Source organism: Onychostruthus taczanowskii, unplaced genomic scaffold (assembly GCF_017590055.1).
Source record: "Onychostruthus taczanowskii isolate IOZ18803 unplaced genomic scaffold, ASM1759005v1 scaffold107, whole genome shotgun sequence".
Taxonomy (NCBI): domain Eukaryota; kingdom Metazoa; phylum Chordata; class Aves; order Passeriformes; family Passeridae; genus Onychostruthus; species Onychostruthus taczanowskii.
The window spans coordinates 637439-649819 of NW_024497297.1; positions in this window are offsets into that span (position 1 = coordinate 637439).

The window sequence follows — 12381 nt, forward strand, 5'->3', positions numbered from 1 at the left end:
TGCTCCAGAGCCCAGGATAATCCGTTGTTTTGGAGGGATCAAACCTGCAGCCACGTGTGTGCAGTGAGCAGGAGATTCTAAAGCCCAGCACAGGGGCACTTCTCACTGAGCTGTGCAAAGGTCACCCTGTGCTGTGATTAAGCTCCTGTCAACACTGAGCCTGTAGAAGAGTTCAGAAAACACTCTGCAAACAAGAGCCAGGCTCTCTGGGTTAAAAGGTTATGAAATTTAGTCTAATCTCTAGTTCTGTTTTCTTAGATGTTCACTACCAATCTATTATAGCAAAAAATTCAGTGCACCCCAAAACTGGGTTTCACAACTTCTTCTTTCACAGATTCTTCTTTTACATGACCCTGGCCATATTTATTGCAGAATCCCAGACTAGTCTGGGTTGAAGAAACCTTAAAAATCACCTAATTCCATCCCCTGCCATGGGCAGGGACACTTTCCAATAGCCCAGGCTGCTCCAAGCCCTGTCCAACCTGGCCTTGGACACTTCCAGGGATCCAGTGGCAGCCACAGCTGCTCTGGGAAATCCATTCCAGGGTCTCACCACCCTCACAGGGAAGAATTTCTTCTCAATTTCTAATCTACCAGACAATTTCTACAAGGCTGCTCAGACTTGCAGTTCAAACTGTTCAGAATTCTCTCAAGACTCCCTTGAAATCTCTTTTTTAAGTCATGCTGATTTGCATCATCATTTCTCAGACTGAAATGAAATAATTTCTTTTTGTCAAAACATTCCTTCCACCACTCTCTTGAAAACCACTTGTGACTCTGTGAATTATCACAGGAATTTCACATTTGGCACAGCATTTCTCCCAGTGAGAGGTTTGGATCTGTTGCCTTCCCAACTGTCCACAAAGTTCTCACACTTTCAAACACTGGGAGCTGTCCACAAATCAAACAGGACAAGTAAGATATCAAAAGATTTAATACCCGGGAAAAGTAAAACAGCAGAATAATCAGAATGTTTTCTAAGTGTACAGAAATTACAGAAGATGAGTCCTTGTCTACATGAATCCCTCAGGAACAAAACAAGCTGATGCAATCCAATTCTGCTCTCCAGTGGATGAGACTTTGTGGATAAGGAAGAAGCAGCAGGTCCCACACACCTGAGGATCCTGACATGGTCCCACGTGACATCCATAAGTGATGAATGCCTTGGCTGAAGTCCTGACACAAATCTGGTTGGAATCTGCAGTCTGAGAGCCGTTTCCAATGGCTCACTGTGAAATGCAAAGGACAAATTGAATGGTTACTCAGCTGCTCAGAAGATCCATTCAATATTTTATTGATAGCCTGGATGAGGGAATGGACTGTGTGTTTATTAAATCTGCCAAGATTAAATCTGTGAAGAGCGGCTGCAAATACATGGGGGAGAGCAGTATTAAAAACTTTTGACAACTTGGACAAGTCTATAAATACAGAAGGCATCTCTCTGGTAAAAAAACAGAGTGGTTTCACTTGGGCAGGACTGAAGTGCACAAATACAGGACAGACACCAGCTGGCAGAAAGCAGTCTGGAAAAACAAACAAGCTGAAGGTTCTGCTGGATCACAGGCTGTCCAGGGTTATTATCCTGAGCAGAGAGAGAGGTTATTATCCTGAGCAGGTCTATTAGCAGAATTACCTGCCAGACATCTCACAGGTTCTCTGCTGTCCTCTGAAACACCTGAGTGCAGAGGCACGGCCAGGTTTGGGTGCTGCTCCTCGGGAAAGACTGACAGGCAAAGCAGCAGGACAAGGAAAACACGACCTGAATCCAGACACTGTGAACAGGAGGTGCTCAACCGAGAGCAGAGCATGGAGAGGGGCAGGAACAGCCCTGACAGAGCAGGGTTGGTGCAGGAACAGCCCTGACAGTGCAGGGTTGGTGCAGGAACAGCCCTGACAGTGCAGGGTTGGTGCAGGAACAGCCCTGACAGTGCAGGGTTGGTGCAGGAACAGCTCTGTGCCAGGTCAGTCTGCTAAAAATGCAACTGAAACAACTGCTCAGCACAAGCAGCTCTGATCTGCTGTGGAAGGAGGAGATGGTCTGAGTGATCAGCTGAGAGCTCATCCAGCTTCACTTTTCAAGTGTTTTGTGCCCAGCTGAGGCTGATCAGAGTTTGTCCCCAGTTTGCCTAGATGTACCCCAGCAGCTTCATACAGCATTTGTATCATTTCGGCATTAACATCATCATTAAGGTTAGTGGTTTATGCTCATTTTACCATCTTAGGACTCCCTGTCTCACAAACACCGTATCAAAATGCTATTTGCCAGACCAGCATGACTCACAGCTCATCCATCAAAAGCCATTTTAATAATTAGTCCTCAAATACTAATTCAATAAAATCTTTGGACCTTGATTTTCCTTCCCAAGCAGTGCAATGAGCAAAAGGGCTTGTCATCCTTGGCACTGCTTCTCTCAGACTCACAGGATGCAGATCAGAGCTGGTGCCAGCCTCCCATCCCACTGACAGCATTTTAGAAACAACTACAGTTTTAGCAGACATTGTAGACACTTGGGTGTCTCAGCTGCATATTGTCACAGAGACACCAGGTCACTGCTGCGGCCTCGAGCACCCAGTCCAATCCCTGGCACAAAGGCAGGACCAGCTCTCCCTGTGTCCATTCTGACATCAGAAAAAAATCTTCAAGCACTTTAATCTTCCCCAGATTACCCATTTCAGTGATCCTACACCCTATATCAACCACGTATCCCTGTTGTTAGTGCAGTTCAGCCTGTTTTCTCCAGTCATTTTCCCATGGAGAGCAGTTTTATCTGCAGTGACCAGGCTGACTAACATGACACCTTCTAAGCTAGATGAATTCTTCAGGGTGTCAGGGAAAGCAGTCCTGCTTTATCAAACAATTATAATCAATTACCAATATTGATCAGAAGCAGCTACAGCTGAGATTCCTGCAGGATCCATTGAATTAAATGGCTGTGCTGGAAGACGAGAAAAGATCCCTGTGAAATTGTGCAGGTTCTGAGATTTATGAAAGCACAGCTCGATTTCATTGGCATTCCATCAGTTAAATCAACATTATATAAACCCTTATATATAGGGGTTCTTATATAAAAGAAATCATGCAAGTCACAGACCTCGTTAGCTCTGTGTACCCTTCTACCACTGCTAAATTGAGTTGATATGTCAGAGAGTAGAAACCCAAAAGATTCCTGATTTATCATCTTAATTCTTTACATCTCCTCTCAAGAATTCACAGTGCTGTCATTCTCTCCTCCATTCCCATTACCTTCTTTGTAACATATTGGCCTTCTTACTTTTACTGAATAATTCCTGGTCTATTATATCTATAATTATACTAATAATTAAGCATGCCTTTTCATCAGCTAGCAGCTAATTACTTCTGTTCCTACCCAGCTTGCTCAGAAAACAGTCAATTCATCTGTATCCCCATCACTCTCACCGTTGCTAAGCACTCAGTGCCACTCAGCAGTGCCACTGTCATGGTATGGGGTGGCTCAAGGTGCTCTGCAGTCCCTGGGGAGTGCTGCCTTTCCCCCTCACAGAGGTTCCTCACCTGGGAGAAGGCTTTCCTCACTGCCTGACACTGCTGCTGAGCCCAAACAGTTCTGGAGCTGTCCACGAGCAGCTCCAGCTTTCTGGAAGGAGAAGTCACTGCAGAGACAAAAAGAACTGGATTCCGAATCATCCTGTAGCAGCTTGTGGGTCTGAGCATACCCAAGGCTGTGTTAGATGAAGTCTAAACTCTTGATTATTTGGACTTCTGTGAAGCTTTTGGCATAGTCAAAAGGATTGTCAGAAGAGGAATGGAGCACTTCTCCCATGAGGAAAGCCTGAGGGAATGTTCACCTGGAGAGGAGAAGCTTTGGGGTGAGCTCACTGTGGCCTTGCAGGGCCTGAAGGAGCCCCAGGAAACATGGAGAGAGACAATTGACAAGGGATGGAGGGACAGGACACAGGGAATGGCTCCCACTGCCAGAGGGCAGGGATGGATGGGATATTGGGAATGAGTAATTGCTCCCTGGGAGGGTGGGCAGGCCCTGGCACAGGGTGCCCAGAGCAGCTGTGGCTGCCCCTGGATCCCTGGCAGTGCCCAAGGCCAGGCTGGACAGGGCTTGGAGCAGCCTGGGACAGTGGGAGGTGTCCCTGCCATAGCAGGGGGTGGTACTGGATGGGCTTTAGGGTCCCTTCAACCCAAAGCAGTTTGGGATTCCATGGTTCTGTGATTCTCTGGTGTGAAGAACCTCTTGCTCTCACACCTTGTCCCTCACCCTGGATCATTCCTGATCTGCTGATGTGACAGCTGGACATTGTCATTGTGCCTCTGCTCCTTACTCTGCCTCCCATCAACACCCTGCCCCAAATCACTCCCCCCAGTCAGTATCAAACTTCAGTGACATGGTGATAAATCAGCTCAGATTGGTTGTATTTCCCCAGTTTTCTGCCATTTGGTCTCTTGTAGGCCGCAGACAGAAGTGGATGTTCCAGGGCAGGAATTTTCACCATCACCAGCTTTGGCAAGCTGCTTCCTTGCCTGCTCCTCAGGTAATGAAATCAGGGAAATTACCATTAGTGAAATGTTAATGACTGGTATTTCCAGCCTTCCCAGAGACTGGGTTAGGCTAAACCCTTAATCCTTTTATCTGACTCAGGACTGCATCCTCTGAAATGAAGCAGTGCTGGCAAATGAAGTGGTTGTGCCTGATTCCAGCAAAAGGAAAATTGGAAAATGAGGAAATTTGTTACAGAAAACAGAGTGGCAGCCAGAAAGGTAAAATGTTTTCAGATGGCAGGTAGACTATTTTAGGATTTTATATTGGAGGCTCAAAGCAAATGCATATAACCTGTCAAAAAAAAAAAGACTTGAGAGGAAAACAAAAAGCTTGCATCATAAAACAGCAGGATCAGGGAGGCTCTTGGAAGTTAAAAGGTATCCTGCAAAAAGCTGAAGTTGTGTCTGAAAAAGGAAATCTAAAAAGAACATAAATTCTGGCAGACTAAATGTAAAAGCTCAATAACATAGACGGAAGAAAGAGTTTAGGAGCAGTTTGCTAAAGAAATAGAAAAGAATGTTATAAATCCTTCTTGAACATGTCAGGAGCAAGGAGCTTGCAAGAGTCACACAGGTGTGGAAGGAGCACTCAGAAAACACGATGCAATCACAAAAAATCCCAAAAAATTCTTCGGGATTTTTTCAAACCTCTGTTCACCTGGAGAATCCTGGAAACTCTAGAACCAGGATCTTGTTTATAAGGCCTTCACAGAAGGCTTGTCTTAATTTAAGGGTGTTAAATGGAGATTACAAAGCAGATAAAAAGAATAACAACTTTTCACTGGGCACCCAATGGAATTCACCCAAGGTTATTATAGAACGTTAAATATGAATCATCACTGAGCTAATACCCTGAGTATGTAACCTTTTGCTGAAAATTGCTGTGATTATCAAAGGACTAGAAGGTAACTAATAAGAAATCAGGTTTTTAAAATAAATCCAGTGGTGATTCAAGAAGCCTCAGACCACTAAGCCCAATGTCCATATGGGTCATGTTGGCTGAAGCTCCAGTAAAGAACAGAATTAGTGAATACATGAATAAAAGTAACATGTTAAGGAAAAGTAAACATGACTTTTGTAAAAGGAATTCAAGCCTTCTGAATCTGCTGGAATTCTTTGAAGGAGTCAAAAGCATGTAAATAGCAGAGCTCCAGCTGAGAATTTTTCCCTGCATTTCCAACTCACCCCAAGCTTCCAGAAACCTCATGTATAGAAGGTCTCATCAAAGGCTTTTAAATAAACTAAAACAGCCAGGGACTACAGGTAAGGACCTCACAGAGTTACAATTTAGCATTGGAAAAAGAAGATTATCCTAAAGGATGAGTTTTCATAGTGGAAGATGATCAGCAGTGGAGTCCCATGGGGATTAAGGTCCACGCTGTTCAATGTGCTCAGAAATTATTTGAAAAGTTGGGGGAAAAGTGAAGAAGTTTTCTGATAAAAACTAAATTAATTAGGATAATATTTACTGCAAAAAGTTCAAGATGCCATGGCATTGTGCAAGCCTCATGACAGAGTGGAAGATAAATTTCAGCCCTGACAACTATAATCTGGTTATCCACAAAAGGCAACACTTTACATGCAGAGTGATGGGCTCTGAGCTAGTTTGCACAATTTAGGAAATACATCTCAACATTATAACAGCTGTTCTATGAATATATGACCCCATTGCTCAAGAGCATGCAAAAAAAAAAATAAATCCCAAAGTTTCGAATTCAATCCTCAAAGTTCCCCCTAAAAAAAAAAAAAAATCCCAAAGTTTCGAATTTCTAGGAGAGAAAAGTACAGCCCTGCCCCTGTTTACATTCATGGCAGCTCTGCTTCTCCAACAGCCAGCGTCTCTGGTACCCTCACCTGAGACAAAAAGAAACTGTAACAGCAGAAAGAAAAGCTACATGGCAGGATGACAAACATGGGGAGTACCAAAGTGCTTTCATGTGAGACACAGAGTTAGCTCGGATGAGAGGCTGAGCAGGAAGGGATGGCTTGGCATTTGTCGTTGCCAATTGTGCCGAGCAGGGCAGGTGCCAGCAAGGGGAGACGGACACCGAACACGAGCTCTGTCGTGTGCCGCTTTGTTCAGCTGCTGAAGCCTTCATATCCTGTCAGGCAACAATTCCGAGGGCTCTGCGAGGACTGTGACAGCTCCGTTTCCTACATAATCCCGGCGTGCTTTCAGAGAGATGTGAGGGGAAAGGAGGCTTGCAGTGCTTTTTGTGCCCCTTACCTCGAAATCGTTGCTCATTAGAGGTCTCCACTTCCTTTCACAGCTGTCCTCCTGCACCACAATTTCAGAATTAAAATAAATAAAAGTAATAAGCCCCACACACACACTTAGGCTGTGTTTACTAACGTCTACCTATGGTGGCCAAGCTGTTTCTTGGCAGTCCCTTCAGGGATGTGTTTTAACATGGCTCCTCTCACCTTTTCACACTTCCCTCTTTTCCCAGCTCCTCTGAGCACTGTGGGTTCAGGCTGTTAACTCAGCTCTGCCTTTCAGTCACTTGTGCACTGACTGGTACCTGTTGGTCACAAACCTGGTAACAGCCTCAAACTCCTGGTGAGCCATTAATAATACACCAGTAATCACTTTAATTGCAGCCGGGTGTCTGGAATTTTGGAGCTGCACACAGAGTTCCTTCTCCCCACAATATTATTGTCCCATTGTGCATTTTGGAGTTTAGCACTCATTAAAAGTAATAGAGGGAAATAGTCTGTGGCAAAGTGAATGTGTTTGTTTTCACAGTTCACCTCCTGCTCCTCTGCACTCAAACACACTCTCGCTCAGTGACAAGACCACAGCTGCTGCCATGGTTTACTTACCTGAGGAGTGCAATATTTAGCTGGAGGGACACTGGAGTTTTCTGTTTGTTAGTTATCAGGTCAACAACTCTCACCTTATCACTTCAGTTTCCATTCTGTTGATAAAACCTGTCAGCCTTCCTTGAGTGGTTCCAGGCCCTCAGAAGCAATCACATTAAATTGGCACAACCAAGTAAATCTGTAAGGGATGTGCTCCTGCCTAACCAAAGGGAAGGGGGGAGGGCTTGGATTTCTTTCCCTCTTCCTCCCTGCACAGTTCCAATGTCCGAGTGCTTGGAGCTGTGTTGAAATCCTCCCTGAGGATTCAGCAGTTCAAGTCAGATCAGGTCTTTGACTGTGGCCCAGAGGAGATGTCTGCGGAGCCGAAACTGATATGTTTAAGTGCAAGAGACAATAATCATTTCTTCAAGTAGAAACTAAAAATACCCACAAGAAAGTGGAATTCATAATGGAGATTTTAAAGATCTGTGACACACCAGAGCCTGCACAGGGGTTTTAATGAGAGAGAGGTCAATTTAATTGGTCAGGGCCAGCAGTGCTTGGCTGGGTGAGGGGCTCTGAGGTCTCACACTCGCGGTGAACGCCCGGAGCGTCACTGGACGAGCCGGTGTCACAGCACAGCCGTGTCACAGCCAGGGACAACCTCCATCACCAACATCACACAGCCCAGCCACGAGGAGAGGGCACTAAAAAGAGGAGGCAGAAGCTGACAAGGAATGTTCCTATGGGTAATTGCAGGACTGACCATCTCCATGTGCCGTTTGTTTCATTATAGCTCTGGGAACGCAGCTAAAGCAGCCCGTTAAGTTTTAAAGTCTGTTAGGGCTGACTTAACAAGGACTTGCTGAGCACCTCAATCTGAATTCACACCCCTCCCCTGTGCAAACTCTCCTGGAGTGTTTGTGGAAACCCAGAAATAACTTCCATGGACCATTCAATTACAGACAATCACCACCCAGAGCTCCCTGTCCTCGTGGCACGGCTCATCAATCAGGTTTGCTGTCACCGTGTCTCTTCTCATAGCAGTCACCAGAAGGCTCTGAGCTCCCTCCGAATCCATGTGACATTTACTGTCAGGGGCTGTCAACACCAAGAGATTCTCCCAGGGCCTCTGAGTTCATCACAAAGCAACGAGATCTATGCCCAAAGCTGCTCCCAGTCCCAGCTCTGGATTACAGTGACTGACTGAGGGGCTTTGCAGCATGCCGGGAACAGGGAAGCAGCAGAAAGAGCCACAGCTTATGCCCAAACACCTTTATTTTCTAATTCTCTTCTCTTTTCTTATTGTACAACTGCTTAAGAGAGGCCTCAGGCGTGTGATTAATTAGCCTTCCTCAAAAATATCCCTTATAAACTTATTAAGAGAAAGCTGAGATTGTTTACTTGGAAATTTTGCCTTCCCATCTTTAGCATTGATCCTGCCTTCACTCTCTGTTTAACAACATAGTGACCTAGTGGAAAAAAATTATAAAACTTAATAAATTGCAGTTGGCAGTATTGACAGAGTGTGTATATGCACATTCGGATTTGTATGAACATATTATAAGAAATTTAATAAAGTAAAACAAACACATTTGCTTTGTTTGTGAGCTGTGAAACGAGATATCCCCTGTAATTACACTGTTTGAAGTATATTTGGTCAAAGGGGGACAGTGAGATTTTTGGTCATAAATTTCTGGGTTTAGTTTAAAATAACAACTGTTATCTATCAAAGCTTACATGGTCCACTAAGCTACTTTGCTCAAGATGCAGAAAAATAAAAATGCAGATGAAACCATAAGTTAGCAGGAGGCGACTGTAAGACAAGAGGAACCAGCTCCAGAGAATAAAGTTCCAGTGCCAAATGTGCCTCAAAAAAATAATCAAAACCTTAGAAATACATTCTTTTTTTCTGTACTTTGGGGAGGAATGGGGATTAACGAGTGTCCGAACCAGTGACTGAAAGAGTGATTTCAACTGCAAATGTTTCTAAAAGAACTCACAATGTGTATAACCTTCTAGAACTTCCATGTCTATTTTTAACCTTTTAGAACTTCCATGTCTATTTTTAGCTTGCTTTCCACAACCAGCCTGGTTCCCTCTTCCAACCAAAATAAATATATTTCTGAAGGAGCACAGTATTTATTTCCCTCAGGAGCAAAGCATTTATTTTCCTAAAATTATCATGATAACAAGCAGAGTTTTCTCAGCCCCTTCTGGTATGCTCTGTGTGCTGCTAACCCACTGCTGACCAGCAGCTGAGCCAAGCAATCCAGGCTGTTTTCAATCCAATTTATAGTGCATTTACCCCATCCACACCTCACCCACCAGGCGGGTAAAATGACACCTTTGTGGTAGAGTCCAGTAAACACCCATTGCTCTTCCCTTATGCTCCACCTCACCCACCAGGCGGGTAAAATGACACCTTTGTGGTAGAGTCCAGTAAACAACACCCATTGCTCTCCCCTTATGCTCTGAGCCAATCTCATCACTGAGGCAATGAGATTCCTTTGGCATCATTGTCCTTAAATCCATCCTGCCTGCTCCCCATCACCATCTTGCTTAAAACAGTTTCCAGGAGAAAACTCCCCATCACCTTCTCAAGAGTCAGGTTAAATCAAATGTTTTAGAATTGTCCAATCCTTCTTCTTACCCTTCCTATAAAATCCCAGAATGGTTTGGGTGGGAAGGGACCTTAAAGCTCCTTAATCCCATCCCCTGCCATGGGCAGGAACACCTCCCACTGTCCCAGGCTGCTCCAAGCCCCAATGTCCAAGCTGGCCTTGGACACTTCCAGGGATCCAGGGGCAGCCACAGTTTCTCCAGGGCCTCTCTCCCCTCCCAGGGAAGAATTCTTCATTGAGTGTATGCTGCTTGCCCTTTCTCAGTCAGCAGAATGCTCTCCTGATTGCTGTGACCTTGCCAAGGGGCCCTGCAATGACATTGGCCACGTCCCCCACCGCCCCTGGGTGCACAGAACAAAATCCCAGCAGCAGCAGACAGAAAAGCTGCAGCAAGACATTGCACCTGCAGCAGCTCCTCAGGGCTGGTCACCTCCTGCTCCTCAATGTCCTTTCCACTCTGCCTTCAAGGACACAGACTGGCTGAGCTGGGCAAGCCCAGCAGCAGAACCTCAGGTGCAAGAGTCTGAACATTCTCCTGCCTCAGCCTGGGCCACTCTCTCCTTTAGAGACATTTCCTCCTTCAGCCACGTTCCTGCACAGCAGCCCCCAACTCTGAGCTTTGCCAGCTCAGCCTTGCCTTGCTCTGGACAGGTCCCTTCAGAGAGTCCCAGGCTGGGTCAGGCTGAGGGGCCACAGGGGCTCACCTGGTGCCACCTCCCTGCTCCAGCAGGGCCATCCCAGAGCTCAGGGCACAGCAGGCTGTGCTCACAGCTCTGCAGTGTCCCCAGGCAGGGACACCCCACAGCCTCTGCACCATCTGCTCAGGGCTGGCACTGCCAGGGCAGCAGTTCTGCCTCCTGGGCAGGGGCAGCTCCTGGGCTCAGCCCTGCCCGTGGCTCTGGGGCCATGGCTGGGCCTGGAGCAGAGCCTGGGCCTGCCCTGACCCTGCACACAGGGACAGACTGGGACAGACTGGGGCACACTGGGACAGACTGGGACAGCCAGGGACAGCCATGGCCGAGGCCCCTCTCAGCTGGGGCTCCTCTCCAGGCTGAGCAGCCCCAGCTCCCTCAGCCTTGGGTGCCCCCAGGGCTGGGCACAGGGGCAGGATCACTGCCTGACCTGCTGGAAAAGCACCCAGGATCCCACTGGCCTCCTTGGCCACTTGGTCCTTCCCTGCACAGCTGCTTCCTCGTTTCTCAGCATCTCCTCTCCTCCATCCCCTCACCTTCAGCTGGTGATTTTCCTTCTCCAGGGTCAGACACCAACCCACAAATGCATCATGAGCACTGCATCTCCTGGGGAATCCCCACTACAGGAATCCAAACAGACCAGCTCTGCTCATGCCTTGCCAGGTACAGAAAAGTCAGAGTATCCCTCACCACCTGGCTGGAGACTTGAAAGGAAACCAGGACCAAAGCATTAAAAATTCAGTGATCAGCTGAGAAGATTGTGGATGAACCAATACCAACAAGTGCAGGTTCAGTTTCTGGAGCATTAATTAGTGGTATCAACCTGATGAGCAAGAAAATTAAGGCAAGATTATAGAGTGGAGATGCTGATATTTCTATTTTGCATGTAATTTTCATCCCCAAACAAACTGTAGTAGCTTAGCAAACACCAGTCTACTAACATGAGACAATTACAGACACATTTAGTGAAACAGGCAACTAAATGACTTTGTAATTACACTATTAAGCCAAATCTGGGGTGAAAAGGATAAAGGATTTGTGTCCCATATGACACTACCCAAAAAAAAAAAAAAAAAGAAGCTGTGGAACACCGAGAGAAATTTGGTAATTTAAAGCAAGTGTTTAGGCTGATGAAGGAGAGCAATTATGGATCTTCCACAGCTGGAATTAAACCTGCGGCCATTCAAGCATAAACCACAGCTAATACTGAACAAGAATTCTGAGCTCATAACAGGAATTACCAGCACAGAAAACACCACATTCCAGAAAGAGAGACCAAGCTGGAATGACCAAGAATTTCTGTGCCTACGGAACAAAGAAATAAACTAAAGTGTATGGCTGGAATGAGCAGGGCAATATTCTTACTCCTGGTGGAAACCCAGGGGGAGGAGGACATGAAGCTGGTTTTTTCTCAGGCTGGCATGGTATGGTCTCTGTCGGGTGCAGCTCTGGGTAAGGAAAGGGCACTTTATTCAAGTTTATTCAAGTTTATAGTGCAATAACAGGAATCCTTCAGCGCTCCCCACTATTGAGGTGGTTCCTATATTTTGTCACCCCCTGAGCTCAGGCAGCACTCACAGACACCCCAAAGCCGCAGGAACAACCTGGGTATTACAAGCCTGGGGTGTGTCCCTATCCATGCTTTCCTAGGAGTTGCTCCCCATACCACACAACAGCAGACCCCAAGGGACTCCCCCTGTTAGCCCAAAACAGGTTCTTTCCTGTGTGAAGGGGC